The following is a 14,689-nucleotide window of genomic DNA, read 5'->3' on the forward strand; positions in this document are numbered from 1 at the left end:
TCCAAATAGTTAAATAAATGCTGAGTAAGCAATACAATTTCCTTCTGTTGCATTTAAGCGTTGCACAAAGTCACGTCACGCACTTAGATGAGACCTTTTCACTCTACTGCAATGTTGTGCAATGGTTTCCACACCCATACTGGGGACTGAGAGGGATGACAGACTGCTTTATCTTCTTTACTTCAGGAAAAGAAAAACTGGTTGACAGCGTATTCAAAGGGAGAGAGAGAGGAAGAGGGAAGAAAAGAAATTTGTTTGGAATCCACCAATGTTATTATGAAATATCAAGTTCTAATCCACATGACTCATACCAGCCACTCTCCCCAGGCTGGCCAGAAGACAAAGTACATTATGATTATGTGGGTAAGACTGGAATGCTCTGAAAGCCTATGTAAGGAGCCTGTTGGACTCCACTGAAACCCACCAAGGGCAGTAGACCTCCTAACCAAAGACCATACCTCGAGATTACAAGTGGCAGGGCCATAGTCCAGTGAAAACACAGGGCTGCTTGCCAATTGTTTCTCCCTAAAATGATTGCACTGCTGAATGCCTGAAAAAAGTGACATCAGTAAGTGGTCACCCATGACAATTTTATTCCTTCAGCCATTTCCTATCACTTCAACTGCAAGGAAAAAGGTTTCCTTTCCTTGCATAAAACTCCATTTGAAATGAAAAGGTCAGCAGAAGCTTTTCTAAAGGTAGAACTCGCACTCCTTGAGTAAACAAGAAAATTCCTCGAAGGATTTATTCCGAGCAAGATCACTGTTATGGCATGGATTCTTCAGCAAAATAATTTCTTATTGTATGTGAAAGAATTTGGGCAAATGAGGACAAAATGAGAGCACAAACTGCTCATTTCACTGGCTGGAAAAGGTCAGCATTCCTGATTAGTTTGTCCGTTCTTTTGCTCCCCATTACATGTTAAAATATAATGTGTTTGTAAAAATGAATTCTCCCTAAACAAAAGATTGTTTTTGAATAGCCACTTCTCAGTGCACTGCAAGGCCACCTAGACAGTCTTAAAAAGGCAAGTTAAAAAAGAAGAAAACAAGCAACAAAAAACCAAGAGCAAACACTTTCAATGTCAAAAAAAAAAAAATCTACTATCTTAAATACAGTCTAGAAACACAGATGCAGGAAATCATGCCTACAAATTTCTGCTTTCCTTTACTCATTCAAACATTCCCATTCCTCTTCCATTTTCTCAAGGATTCTAGTATTTGCTTCTTTTCTTCTAATTGTTTTGCCTTTCCCTGTACCAGTCCCTGACCATCCTGATATTTTTTCCTTTGGGTTTACTTTTGGGGGTAATGCTTGCATTTTTGATTCATGCTTCTTAACTGAGGTTTCAAAGGGTTATAGCCACTCTCAGTTTACCAGGATGTTGTCTGAGGCTGAGGAACAAACCTTGTCTTTAAAATAATTCATCTTTTGGCTGGGTTTTTTTGTAAACAACATTGCAATGGCACTACTTGGTTGTTGGGGTTATTTTTTTGTTTCCTGAACTCATCAGTACAGACAGAGCTGTTGAAAATAGCTTGATGCTGCTCCTTTGCCTCCTGACATTAATCATGGTTAATTTAGTGAGAATAAAGTTGGGGTTAATGCAAACAGGCATTAATTCCTGTCATCTCCTCACTCTCAGGAGTATACAAATTGGACAAGCAGAGAAAAACAACATTAAAAATATTTCCTGAAAAAAACATTCAATTAAAATCAGGATTAGAGGTCTTGTCAGAGATCTGTTAAAATGTATTCCCCATATTTTCCCAATAACTGCATGAAGACAAATCCCAGTGTCTGCTCAGTGAGACAAAGGATTGAGATTCTCTTTACTAGCACTAGGGTAAAACCTTTTGTATCCTTGCAGCTGAATGGATGCCAGGCAGTGTCAGGCAGTAAATGTGCCAGGCTCATTTTTCTAGAGAACCCTATTTCAGAAACACTGAAATTTTCCCTCATGCTGCTTAAATGTAGAAAACTAAGCCAAATTAGGGATGAATAACAAGTGATATTCCTTGGGTAGAAAAAACTAGGTTTAAAAAGAAAGATTAAAGTAAATAGGTCTCTCTTTTTTTTTTTTCTTTTTATTTGGGAAATAATAATAATTTAACAATCAATTTGAAAAATCTGAAGGAGTGTCACTAGGTGAAACACTGTTTTTCCAACCTGTGTTGGCAGTAGTCCTGAAATGCTTCTTTCAGCTCAGTGAGGCAGCAGTTTGATATCTTTATGTCTCACTCACAGCTCAGTGCCTATTCTTAGAGAATCAGAATCTCTTTCTCAAAGGGTATGAAATACATAAGGTCTGTTACTACATTTGGCCAAAGCATTCACATCTCTGTTTCTAGATATAAGACCCACACAATCAGCTCTAAATATATTAATTATATATTAATTATATCTAAATCTCTAAATATATTCTCCATGGCTTCTTCTTCATGTTCTTCATGGCCTCAGTTAAACTCAGCCATTAGACACCACCAAACCAATGCTCTGCTGCTCTTCCCCACCTGCTAACCAGCCCTGCAACACTAGTGCCACTGGCACGACTCCTCTGAAACTTGTTGCTGGCACATCCCCATCACAGTCTCCTATTGATCCCCATCCTGCAGAGTTGTTCTCACTCACAGTGCCCCTGCAGCACTTCTGCCTGCTGGAGGAGTTTTGTGGCTTACAGGACTGGCTCCTTCCAAAAGGAGAAGGCAGCAAAAGTTGGGATAGGAGTTGCCTTCTTTTACCTAAAAGAGTGACAAGCTTATTTGTAGTAAAAAGATGTACTAAATACTTCAACTGTCCCATCAGCTCCCATGGTTCTCCAAAAGATTCTTGGAAAGTGCTCCAGTCTGTCTTTGATCACCTCTATTCAGAAATCGGAACTGCTCTCCAGGCAGGACCCCTGGGCAGTACATTGACACCCTCAGTCCCCAAGAGGGGACAGAGGGACGGGGCATTGCCAGGGGGGCTGTGAGCACCCACCCCAGGGTGCACTCCTGGGGCTCCCTGAGGGCAAGCCAGCCCTTGCACAGAGCAGTATGTGACTCCCTGCACCTCCACTGCACAGTGGCCTGTCCTGGAGTCCTCCCTGGGGTGCGTTTGTTTTCGCTCTGGATAACACCAGATAAGCAGAAGCTGAGTGCCAGAGAGTGTCTGCTTTGTAGCTTTATGGATGACTTGTGTTGGACAAAAAGTTTCTTCAAAATAAAGTTATGGAAGGACATTTGCAACAAAGAAAACTTGCTCATAGCATTATAAGTTTCTCATAGCAAAAAATTTTAATAAATCTTTTAATTTGGGCACTCTTTTGCATACCATGCTGTACACATAAGTGTTGGCAGGCATAAAAGCAGGCTTCTGTTGCAGTCACGGGAAGAGAAGCTGAATTATTTACAAGGGGAAACTTTTTCAGTCTGGGGATCATAGTCAAATGAAGAAAATTAAAAATCTTGACTGCTGCACAGTCCAAAGGCTATACACATAAGATCTACCATCCCAATTTTTTATGTGGCTAAAGGACATCTATATTCAGCAGAAAAAATAATTCAAATACAAGTGGATGCAGGGGGACCTGCTTTTCCCTGTTTTGACTCTTTATGCATTAATGTGTGGTAAATACATGATTCAGCACAGAAACTAAACATTGCCTTTGAATTGTTTGTCATGGGCTTATTTTTTCAGGATTTTGCTTCTTCTATACAATATCAGTACGCTTCTGTTATCTTCATTTTTGAGTTCACAGCATCACAGACTTACTGGGCACAACAACTCAGTTGTTTTTCTCCTCTTGTTCCTGCATACAGCACATACAACTCATACCAATGGGGTAAAAAGGTGAAAGGAATGTGGAAACTAGATAGAAGGCACGATTTTTGTAGGTACATATATTCAACTATTGCATGGTAGAGATACATAAATAGCTATGCTCTTCATCCATGTCAACTCATAAAATTCTTGTTTTAAAGATGCATTAGTGTATTGTAGCAAAGAAATAGCAATGCATTCTTGTGTTCATATTACAGTGACACTACGGGATAAACAGACTTTACATTCTTTCTGTAAAAATAATTGTGATAAGGATAAGTCTCTTCTACTTCTGTTTGTTGGCGTTCACTCCTCCAGAGAAAGCTTTTATTAGAAACATTGCCTTGGCCCTCACATGCCATCCCAGAATGGGGACCTGAACTCTCCTGTACCTTTTGATAAAGAAGTGCAGTTGCCTCAGCTTTCAGAGCTGGATGGCACAGAGGAACCACATTTAGTTTCATGTGCTACAGCTTTTCTTTCTCATGGTATGCAACTAGCAGAAAATAAATTTGTTTCCCCATTTCTAATATTGTACAGCAGCTCTGCAGTTTTGCTAATCTTTCCTCTAGCAGAGGAACTGAGTCCTTGAAGAAATCAAAAGCATCTGTCTCTTCCCAAAACTACTGAGTGGGGAGAAAAACACTGCAGAATGAGAAAACCCAGCTCGTTTTGGTTTCTTTTTTACCTTCTAGACACTAAAACTGAGACAGCCATCATCACAACACTGGCTCTACTCCTTGAAAAACTTGATTAAGAGGTGGAAAAATTATGCCAAGGAGATTCTCCAAGAATTATTTCCATAAAGGCAACACCATCTCACCTGGTAAAAACTATTTTTCATCTGCTAAAAGTCAAAGGAGGAATTTAAGAAAGACAGAATTAAAATTTGCATAATTTTCTTCCTTGTGTTCTCTCGTATCCACTTTCAGCCAAGACCATTAGTGCTTATGAGGAAGCTTTGCTTTAAAAATATTGCAAAAAATCAATGATGACTGCTAGCTTCAAATAAAGATGTGACATGGGAGCAATCTGGATTGCTTGATAAGCTGTGTTCCTTTGAACCACACGCACTTGAATATGGTTAACATAATGTCATTAACCTTGACATAAGAATGTAGGTCACTGTTACAGAAGGGTGATTGTGTTTTGGAAATCAATATCTACATTAAGGACTTAAGGGTCATCAGTATGAGGGAGCTAATCATACTTTCCTAATGCAAGGCTCATCCTGATTTCACCCTGCATTAGTGCAGAATGTGAAATTAACTCTTCACTTACTAAGGTCTAGCTGAATAAGTAGAAACTCCAACTGGAAGATAGGAATGAAAAATAATGCTTTTGAATAGTATATTGTCTTAAAAAAGTAATAACTCAATAGTCAACTGCCTTTGCCTGGCCTCCCAGAATTTTGCAGTCATGTCAGAATTGCAACTTGCATTAAAAGGTGAACAACCCTCCACCACATATTGCTGCCTAGTTCTCATTGCTAGGGAAAAGATCTGAAAACATAAAAACCTCACTTTTATTTAAGTAAGTATCATCATGCTTGGACCTGCCATGCTTCCTATACACCAAACAGAGATAACAAAAGACATTTTCATTTTAGAAAATATTACAAGAATGAGTACCTAAAATTAACACAGTTTCTAATACGAAGATAACATTGTATTACCAAGAGAGTTTCAATCTTCAGCCTGAGCTTGAGCAATGAAGACTACTGCAGCAAACAGGCTGGATTGACTTGGTTTATGTATGTCTGTAGATGGTGAGTAAATTGGGATAGTCCCACCTAGCTCTAAAGTTTTGGAGCTGTCCATCTTTGGTTTCTTGGCTCCAGCCAGTAGGATAACAGAAGTCCATCATCTGTGTTAGCTGGAAATTAGTCAGTTTTGCCAGCTGTCAGCTAAGGTTTTGTCAGCTATATGTCAGCTGTGTCTCTCCTGAATCTTGTACCCTGGAAGGTTTTTTTGTGCATCAAACCAGTAGAGCCAGCTAGTGTGTGTTTCTAAAACACAGAGATCAAGGCCTGCATTGGGGTGCCATTAAAAATAGACACATTTGGGGCCAGAACTCCTGAGCAATTTTTTCTGCTGAAACAGGTCCTCAAATACTCACAACACTTAGTCCTGGCATGGAGTAGGACCTGGTTCCAGCAGTTTTATTCCCTCTAAGGAAAAATCTGGGTGACCAGCATGGACTTTTCCCTGCCAGCCTTGCTTTCTTTCCAAGTCATAGCCTTGCAGCCAGCGATGTGTGCTGGCTCTTCCTGGACATCACAGTTCCTCTCTGCAAAGTCTCCCCTGGGCTCACCATGCCACCTTCACAGCTCTCTCCTCAAGCAGGAGTTGAGCTATAACCCTCTGATTCAAAAAAAGGGAATTCAGGGGGCCCACCATCAGGCACACTCTTTCCCAAAAGGAAGATTCTTCCTGTACTTTGTATCTCCTCCTGGTCCTCCTGGAGGTGGTCTGGGTGGGTAGCTAGAGCCGACTGCTTCCTTGTGCTTCCAAAACTACTCGGCTTTTCCTTTGGCTTTTTTACCAGAGAGAAGCATTTGCAAAGTTTACAGGGCTCCTGGCATCCCTCAGCTTTGACCAAAAGGCCTTTTTTCTGCAGCAGTCCTTACCAGTACTCTTCTGTCTTTAACTCTCTGTTTCTGTGCCAGGATAGCTTGCAGGAATGGGGCTTACATGAGGATATAATCGCTTGGGAAAGGAATGTAATTAAAAGCAACATATAAAGCAGTTTAAAAAAATCTTCTGAGGATGCTCAGCTGGCACAGTGAGAATCTTGCTGAGAATATTTAATTGTTTGCATTATTAAGTGCAGACAGGTTGGTTTTAATTCAAAACAAACATGGCAATTAAATAAAAAGACCTATGTCAGTGCAACATTGTATCTAGAGAATTAAAAAAATGAAAATGTAGGAAACACAAATATTCAGGCTTTCAAAAAATGAGAAAGAATGACTGGATTAACCAGATAATTAAAAAAAAGAAAACAGTCTTAAAGTTTTATATCAGCAATGCTATAAGGAACCAGATGAAACACTGATGCAGCTGCCTTGATCATTAATATCTTTTTATTCCTGTTTTTCCAGTTAAATGTGCAGCAGAACATATAGCATCTGATGATATCAAGTGCACGTCATAAGAAACACTTGACAGATGAATTTACATTTATTACATTTTCTTTCTTTAAATGGTAAGACACGTCCTGTCTTACCATTTAATTTTTGAAGTCTTAGCATATTGACATACCAATTTAGGTTTTCAGTTTCTTTCCAAAGAATACATACATACATACATACATACATACATACATACATACATACATATATATATATATATATATATATATATATATATACACACACACATATATATATATTGTTTTCAAGTTTGATGGAAATGTTTGATAGAAATACTGCCAAATATCAGATAGACTTGTGTGAGGTAATACCAAAATTGATCAGAAAAAGTCAAAGCTAATATTTTATTCTTTTTTTTAACTAACTGAGAAGGAAATCCAGGCTTCTTCTGAAAGACACTACCTGGGTTTATCTGGTATGTCTCTTCTGTGGATAATAGCATATTAATTCATTCTTACCTGAGAGAAGTAGGAAGCATTTAGCTCTGTTTGAGAAATGGGAAGCCTAAGTAGGGAGATGGTTTGACTACCATAAATCCAGAGAAGGAAACTCCTTCAGTACTTTTATTAGCTGTTAGGAGATCTGTATTTCTTACCACCTGCTCAAACCTATAGACAGAATGAGGCCATCCACTTAAAAAAAAAAACTTAATATCTTATTCTCTGGAATAGAGTATCATTAAAAGGTGTATTTTTCCCCAAAATGACCAGTTGTTCCTTTGGAGCCCTTTCCTGAGCTCCTGTATTTATTTCCATTTTACCCTTACTGCATTCAGACACTGCCTAAGCCAAGTCTCAGTGCAAATCAATTTTTCCCTTTTGTCAAAACTAGTCTGGGGAGGAGGGAATGGAGAGTGCTTGGATGACAGTGTTGACACTTGAGCTGCTGTGGAGAATCATAAACACGACGTTCTAATACATAATCCCTGCTGACAGGTTAGAAATCAAAGCTCATTAGCACAGAAGGAAGACGAGCATTTTAATGCCTCTGGATTCCATCCTCTGCAATTAACACCACATACAGCATATTGTTCACCTAAAGCCATAAATCACAGTAAAAAGTGTCATATTATACACAGATCCTGAAACCACAATAAAGAAAATGAGAAGTGGCTTAGAAAAACTAGGGAATACCACATTTTTTCATATGACCAATTGGAAACTAAACCTAGTGCTGATAATATTTTAAAGCCTGGTAAGATGAATGGTTCTCATAAACAAGTCTGAAGGTCTCCACTTACCTGAATAAGCTGCATTGCTTTAAAACCTGTGGGTCCAACCCTACCAATGCAGGAAAGCAAGAGTAAGGCAATGGTACTCCTGAAGTGAATGTGTGAACTTATGTGCTTTAGTCTGTATGGAACTTCATCTATTTTGTGGTAGAAGTCTTACAGAATTTTTTAAAGGGAAAATTAGTGACCCTTAAATTCAAAGGATATCAAGAGCCAAATCTGAACCTGAATGTGACACACAGGTGCAGATTATTTAAACTAGTGATTATTTCTGAGTACTTCTATTTACAGTTGTTGGACCCCAGGAAGGGAAGCTGTTAGATTGTTGTTACTGTTTAAACTCATCCCCAAAGACACTGTGTCAGATTTTTTATTTTAACCATTTAATGCACTGCAAGAGGAGGCAGAACTCTTCACAAGTCCTGTGCCCTGTTTGACACCTTCCTGTGCAGATTGTCACCTAATTGGTCTCCCTTCCTGTTTAGGGCATTAGGGGGGCACACCAACCAGCTGAGAGAGAGACCTGAACTGAGACAGAAATGTGCTGGAAGGGGAGAGCATAGTTCTGATATATTTTGCAGCTTAAATGATGAAACGTTTCAGAAAACAGCATCAGTGAAGTGGTTCAGGGGCCTGTGACAGCCTTGGGGAAGCACAGGGCACCCTGATGGCCAGCACTCTGCTCAAGCATACAAAGGAGGCTCAGGAAGCACCACCAACCTGCAGCCTCCACCTCCTCAGGCACATCCAAAAGCCCCCATGCTGGCCCTGCAGCAGATGATATTCTGAAAAGTGTTTCTTCTGCTACCCAGGTGTAGCACTTGCTTCTCCCTTCTGCCTCAGCAAGGAGCAAAGTAGAATGGTAGGATGGTGCATGACCACACAAATTCCACATAAGCTACATCACCCTTCCCAAAAAGGTTTCTGCCAGCCCATCTGCAAGCAGACACCAGGAACGTTTCAGGAGTCATCCTGGACAGCTTTGGTTTTCCCAAGGGACAAACAGACCCTATGACAGCCCCAACAATTATCAGACTCACCTCTGTCCTGGTCTGGCCTGTCTATCAGACCCAGTCTGGGTGAATCCACGTCTCAGGAGGGATTGTGCAGCTGTGCAGGTGCTCTCTAGCTACATGGAAAATTTCTCAATAATCTGGGCTTGGCTGGGTGTGGAGGAGAGCACCAGGTCTCTCTTTGGGAGCTCCTTGTTGTAGTAGGATATAGGCTTGGCACTGGCTATATATGAAGAGTGGCTCTTTCCTCTATCTAATTACCATTTCGAGCTGAGGGCCAGGAGAGGTGAGCTCTTGCTGCCAGTTTCTTTGTGTGCTGCTCCTGCACAGAGTCATCTGGGTGCCTGCCCACTCCCTGGGGACAGGAGGAGATTCCTCTGAGAGGACTCCCTCTGCCTGCCCATAGTCTGGGGGTGACTAAGGGACAGCAGTTTCACCCCCAGCTCACCCTGGGACCTTACCTTTGGGATCAGGCTCCTTATCACTTGCTATTTTCCTGGTCCATGAGCCTTATGTTCCTATCAGCAGGGGCTGGGATCTGACAGGAGCATGGAATCTCACCCCTCCCCTGCGCCTCTTCTTGAGGATGCTTTGCTGCCTAGCTGTTAAAAAGAGGCATATAATCCCTTAGGAGACAGAGATTATCCAGACAGTCTTTCCAAGAGAGGTTGCAGATCAGATCCTATCTGAGGAAGAAGCTGATACCACCAGCAACATCAGTGCTTCTGCTCCCATAGGAGACCATTAACCCTGTCATGAACCTGAAGGCCTCCACATTCCATGGACAGAGGAACAGAACACAGCCCTGAAGTAGGTCTTTCAGGGAAAAACAGAGGCAGAAATTCAGGTGTATGTCTATGTCTACCATGTCTGATGGTTGCTCTGTCCTGATTCCCTGCTTGATGTGTAAAGCTTTCTGGATCAAGGTTTAAAGGCAGAAATCTTTCCTTCAGTAAGAAATCTGTGTCTTACTTAGGTGGTCTAGATTTTCCTGCCAGATATCTCTTTCTGCCTGTTGTAGCTGTCTGCTTCATGTGTTGCAATCTCTGTCTTGCCCTTAGGCACCAGGAAAAGAAAAATAATCCAGTTTTATGTCAACAGCTGGTTGGAAACAAACATATTTCTAACACACCATTATTTCATGTCAGGTGGAAAAGAAAGACCTATAGCACAGCAGTGAGAACAAGCCTCACAAATGCTTCTGCTTTTTTTCATGTTCCCAAGGTATGCATCCAGTCAGAAACAGGAAACACATAGCAAAGTAAGGGGTGGCAAAAATTTGACCTTCATGCATGTTCTGAAGTGGTCTTTTCCCCACTTCTCTTGTATTTCATTATATTACCCAAAGCACTCAGTTACACATCTGAATTTCCTCAGCTTGTCAGCAGAAATTTAGGAATTTGGCTCTTTTCCTAGAAGGGTATGGCTGCAGCTAAAGGAGAGCAAGATTCTTACCATAGTTTTCTAATCAAGTGTTTTCTGTGGGCAAATATTCCCTGTCCCACCTTAAGTGTCTCTGAGGAAAGACACGTGCTGTCCCATGCTCCATAGTCATCAATTATCTGAGCACTACCAGCAGCATTATTCAAATGGAAGAGAGCAGTTTCCCACAGATATGCTTCTCATTTGATTCTCATGAAAAAATGATTTTCAATTAGCCAAGCATATATATGCTGCAGGGTGCACATGAAGGCTGCTGGCCACAGCTGGTGGGTGGATTACTCTGCTGATGTGGAAGGGACCTAGCATGGGCCTGGTAGGGGGCTGTCATGGCATCAAAGTCCAGCCTGGACCGGACCACTGTGATTCATGAATCATTTTTTGAAACCAGTGGCACACTGTGAATGGCCTTCAGCCACTTCTCCTGCCTCAGTGACCACATAATTTACAGCTGTAGATCCAATGAGTGTATGAGATTGAGTGTGGACAGCCTGTGGCACAAGTCCATTGCAAAGGTTTAGTCATGCTACTGTGCCACAGTGTACAGCCTTTACAGCATCCTTTACAGCTGAATGATCACAGAAGGAGATCATACACTTGCCTTTGTGTATTTCTGGAATCTGAATGAACCTGTGACAGCTGCAGCTGAACAAATGACTCCTCTGCATTACTGAGAAGATTGTGTCTGAAGTCCCTACAGCGTCCTCTGCTTCCCTCCTTGCCTGCTGCAACCCTTCTTTTGTAGTGGCCACCACCGGCAGGGGTTCAGCATTTGCTCCCTCTCTCTGCCACTCTTTGGGTAGGCAACCTGCTCTCTCTGTCAGTAACTAATCTACTAGCAAGGGTGGATTGTCCCACATTTACAGAAATCCATGTGGAAGAAACCACAAGATTTCTTAGTGGATCCACATGCCTGAATCTGCTGTGACACTTTTGTGGGCACACATAATGAAGCCAAAAGCAGAGATCAACCTGCCTTGACCTGTTTGCTGCCTTTAGGACTTTCTCAGCAGCCCTGAAGTTTTGCCTGAAGTAACCCAAAACTGCCTCTTACATTGTCATACTCGTTCTGTGGGGCTCCCAACAGTTATATGGCAAAAACTAACCCAAGACATTTCCAACAACAAATTAAATAAAATAAAACAAGTACTAACAATCAAAGATGCATGGATTCTGCGGGCAAAACCCATAACAATTTATTGTCTGTTTACATTGCTTTAAAAAACTCACCACTTACTCTACAGATGTGTTTTGACAGCAGCATTTTGGGCAGCTGCCAAGTAAGGATAAACACAGAGAGCTGGTGCTCATAGAGAAAAGCACAAGAAATGGAGGAAGGAAAGAAAAAAACACACATGCACATAGAAAATCCAAAGGATTTACAAGTAGATCAAAAAATGGGAAGACTATTTAGAAACATTGAAGTCATTGAACAATGGGAATGACTTTTCTGAGAGGAGCCATCACAGCATCAGGACATGAAAGGTATGGCCACCCAGTGGGCAGGCAAATGTGACCTCTGCTGTCCTCACTGACCTGACATGAAAGCACATGAAGGCAAGTGCTACAGGGCTGTGTTAGCTTGGCACTGTGCCCATACTTAGAGGCAGCTGTGAGGAGAGCTCTCAGCCCAAACCTGGGCAATGTCTGACCAGCCTGAGGGCAGTGGGAATGCCAGGTTTGTCTGCATCAGTGTCTATGGGCCTGGGCAAAATTGCTTGGCTGAGCCACAGACTCCTTACAAACCACACTGGTTGATAAATTGGATGAACTGGTTAAAGAGTAGGATCTTCCAGAAGACAATGATGTTGTTATCAATTAGAAGGGAGGTGTATTTGGACTTTCAAGGTTCTGAAAAATGTTAGAATTTCTCCAAAAAGGAAAGCTTTGACCATGCCATTTTCTGACAGCCATTTTCTGCTTTTCCATTACCTTAACTTCTTCCTGTCTCAGCTTTACTGCTAAGTCCTAGACCAGTGCCACAACCTAGTGCTTCTCTCCATCCTGCCTCTTAGGAACATTTTTTTTCCCAAAACTAATCTCCAGGTTTTTCTCTGACAGCTGCGCTGCTCGCCGTTGAAAAAGTTCCTAAATCTAAGCCCTTTCCCTTCTCACTTTTCCAAAGATCTCCCTTAGGAACTTGCAAAAGTGATGGTTGTAGAGTAGTTAGCTAGCACCCAAAAGTGTCTGAACAGACACCCAAAATCAAGATTTAGTATGTATATGCAGACCTGATATCTGAAAATACCCACCAGTAACACATAACAGATAAGTGAGGCTATGTCTAGAAGAGAAACCAAAAGATGGATGCTGTGTAAGTAGCTTAAATTACAGAAGGATCAAGCACCCAGTAAATTTCACTGAGACCAAGGGAATTATTGCCTGATTGTGGCTGTATTTAATACAAACTCCAGTAAGAGAGACAGACACAAAAAAAGGCAAGATTAAACTGGCTTTGAATGCGAAAGCTGATTAAATGCATTTTCCTCAGTCACTATTTGTTGCTACTTGTCACTGTATGTACCAATTACTCATTCCTTCTGTGTATCATGTTTGTGTTTGCCACACAGTGTTATTCAAATAGCCCAGATGCTGAAGCACGAGCCTGTTGCATTTTGTTGGCCTGCTGCAAAAGGAAGAGATATTCTATGCTATGTATATATAGAAGGTACTTTTTCTTATCCTTCTGTGTAAGGGAAAACAAAATACAATCTCCACCTTTTAGAAGTAATTCCCATGCTTTTAAGTCTTTCAGGCCCTTATCTATGAGGAATAATAATTCTAATTCCTTGAGCTACTGAACTATTGCAGGTTGAAATCCATTACACATGGTGAAGTGCTCCCATACCATTGTAAAACACTAATGACAAATACCCAGATATGTAACTCGTTACCAAGTTACACAAGTTAAAAGTCACCAACCTGGTTTACCAAACCCACTTATCTGATTACTATAATCTGATGAAAACACAACTTAACCCCAAAATACGTTGCCTCTGGATATTTTAAGATCAGTGACTTATGTTACCTAGAGACCACATACAACTCCTGATTGCTTGTTAGGAAGTGCTGTGGAGTGGACTGTGACACAGTGAACTGCTGCTGGCAGAGGTTTAAGTCCCTGCAGTTTAAGATATAAATTCAGCTCTGGTCTCACACACCTGAGCTTGCTTTCCTTAGAACCTTCTGCCTCAGGAATGCTCCCCCTGTTATCACCCTTCCCTGCCCAGCATGGGGCTGGTGTTCTGCTCTCTTGCTGGGAGTCGATGGTTACATGCTACAAAGGCCTTGACTGTCCTCTTTTTCTTGAGACCAGAACTGGAGCATATGTCTAGCTGTTCACAAGAACATAATTACAGGTAAGATTAATCTTGCTGGCTTATCCCCCTCTATCTGCGTATCAGCTCAGAGTACATCTCATGGAAATCCAGTATTTCCACAGTCCTTAGCACTGTACCTCAAGCATAAGTAGGAGGTGTGCAGGGTGTGAGGAATGTATTAAAAGCATATATATTTGAATACCTAAATGCCTGCATTTGCTAGCCGTGCCTCCCTGGCCTCCCTTGATAGTCAGTGCAGACAGAGCGTCTCCCCCAGCGGGCAAGTCAGAGCGTATATCCAAGGCTCCTCTCTGAGTCACCCCCAGAGGTGTTACCCTCATCCCCTGACTCTGAAGGAGGAGAGGGAGACTTATTTCTCCATGCAGGCATCCCAGTCCAGTGCATAAGCCTTGTCAGTTTTACTGTTCTCCATCTTCCCTGGATATTTTCTATTTTAGTTTCTTAAGGGAATAAAAAATAGTGAAAGAACTGCAGGTGTTACAAGCACTTGAACTAAACCCAGACTAGAGAAAATAGACTGTTGCCACATTGGCTTAATGGAGAAACAAGCCCTGGCCAGGAATGTGTGACAGCAATGTCTAAATCTGAAAGACAGACTGGCATGATACATGGATGATACACAGCAAAGACAAACTCCCTGACTTCCAATGAATCCTATGGCATGTATAGGCCCATAAGCAAGTGCTCCGTATATGGGAGGAAACTGGTT

General features: G+C 41.4%; 1 protein-coding gene across 1 annotated transcript in view; it reads right to left on the reverse strand.

Annotated features, from left to right (window-relative positions):
* PDZRN4 (PDZ domain containing ring finger 4) overlaps positions 1-9,374 on the reverse strand; it is a 264,705-nt gene extending 255,331 nt beyond the window's left edge. The window contains exon 1 of the mRNA XM_059847080.1: positions 9,227-9,374. The gene's annotated coding sequence lies outside the window, so the exon portion shown is untranslated. The remainder of the gene's footprint in view (positions 1-9,226) is intronic.
* Positions 9,375-14,689: the final 5,315 nt, after the last annotated feature.

The sequence above is a fragment of the Haemorhous mexicanus genome, chromosome 5 (assembly GCF_027477595.1).
Source record: "Haemorhous mexicanus isolate bHaeMex1 chromosome 5, bHaeMex1.pri, whole genome shotgun sequence".
Taxonomy (NCBI): domain Eukaryota; kingdom Metazoa; phylum Chordata; class Aves; order Passeriformes; family Fringillidae; genus Haemorhous; species Haemorhous mexicanus.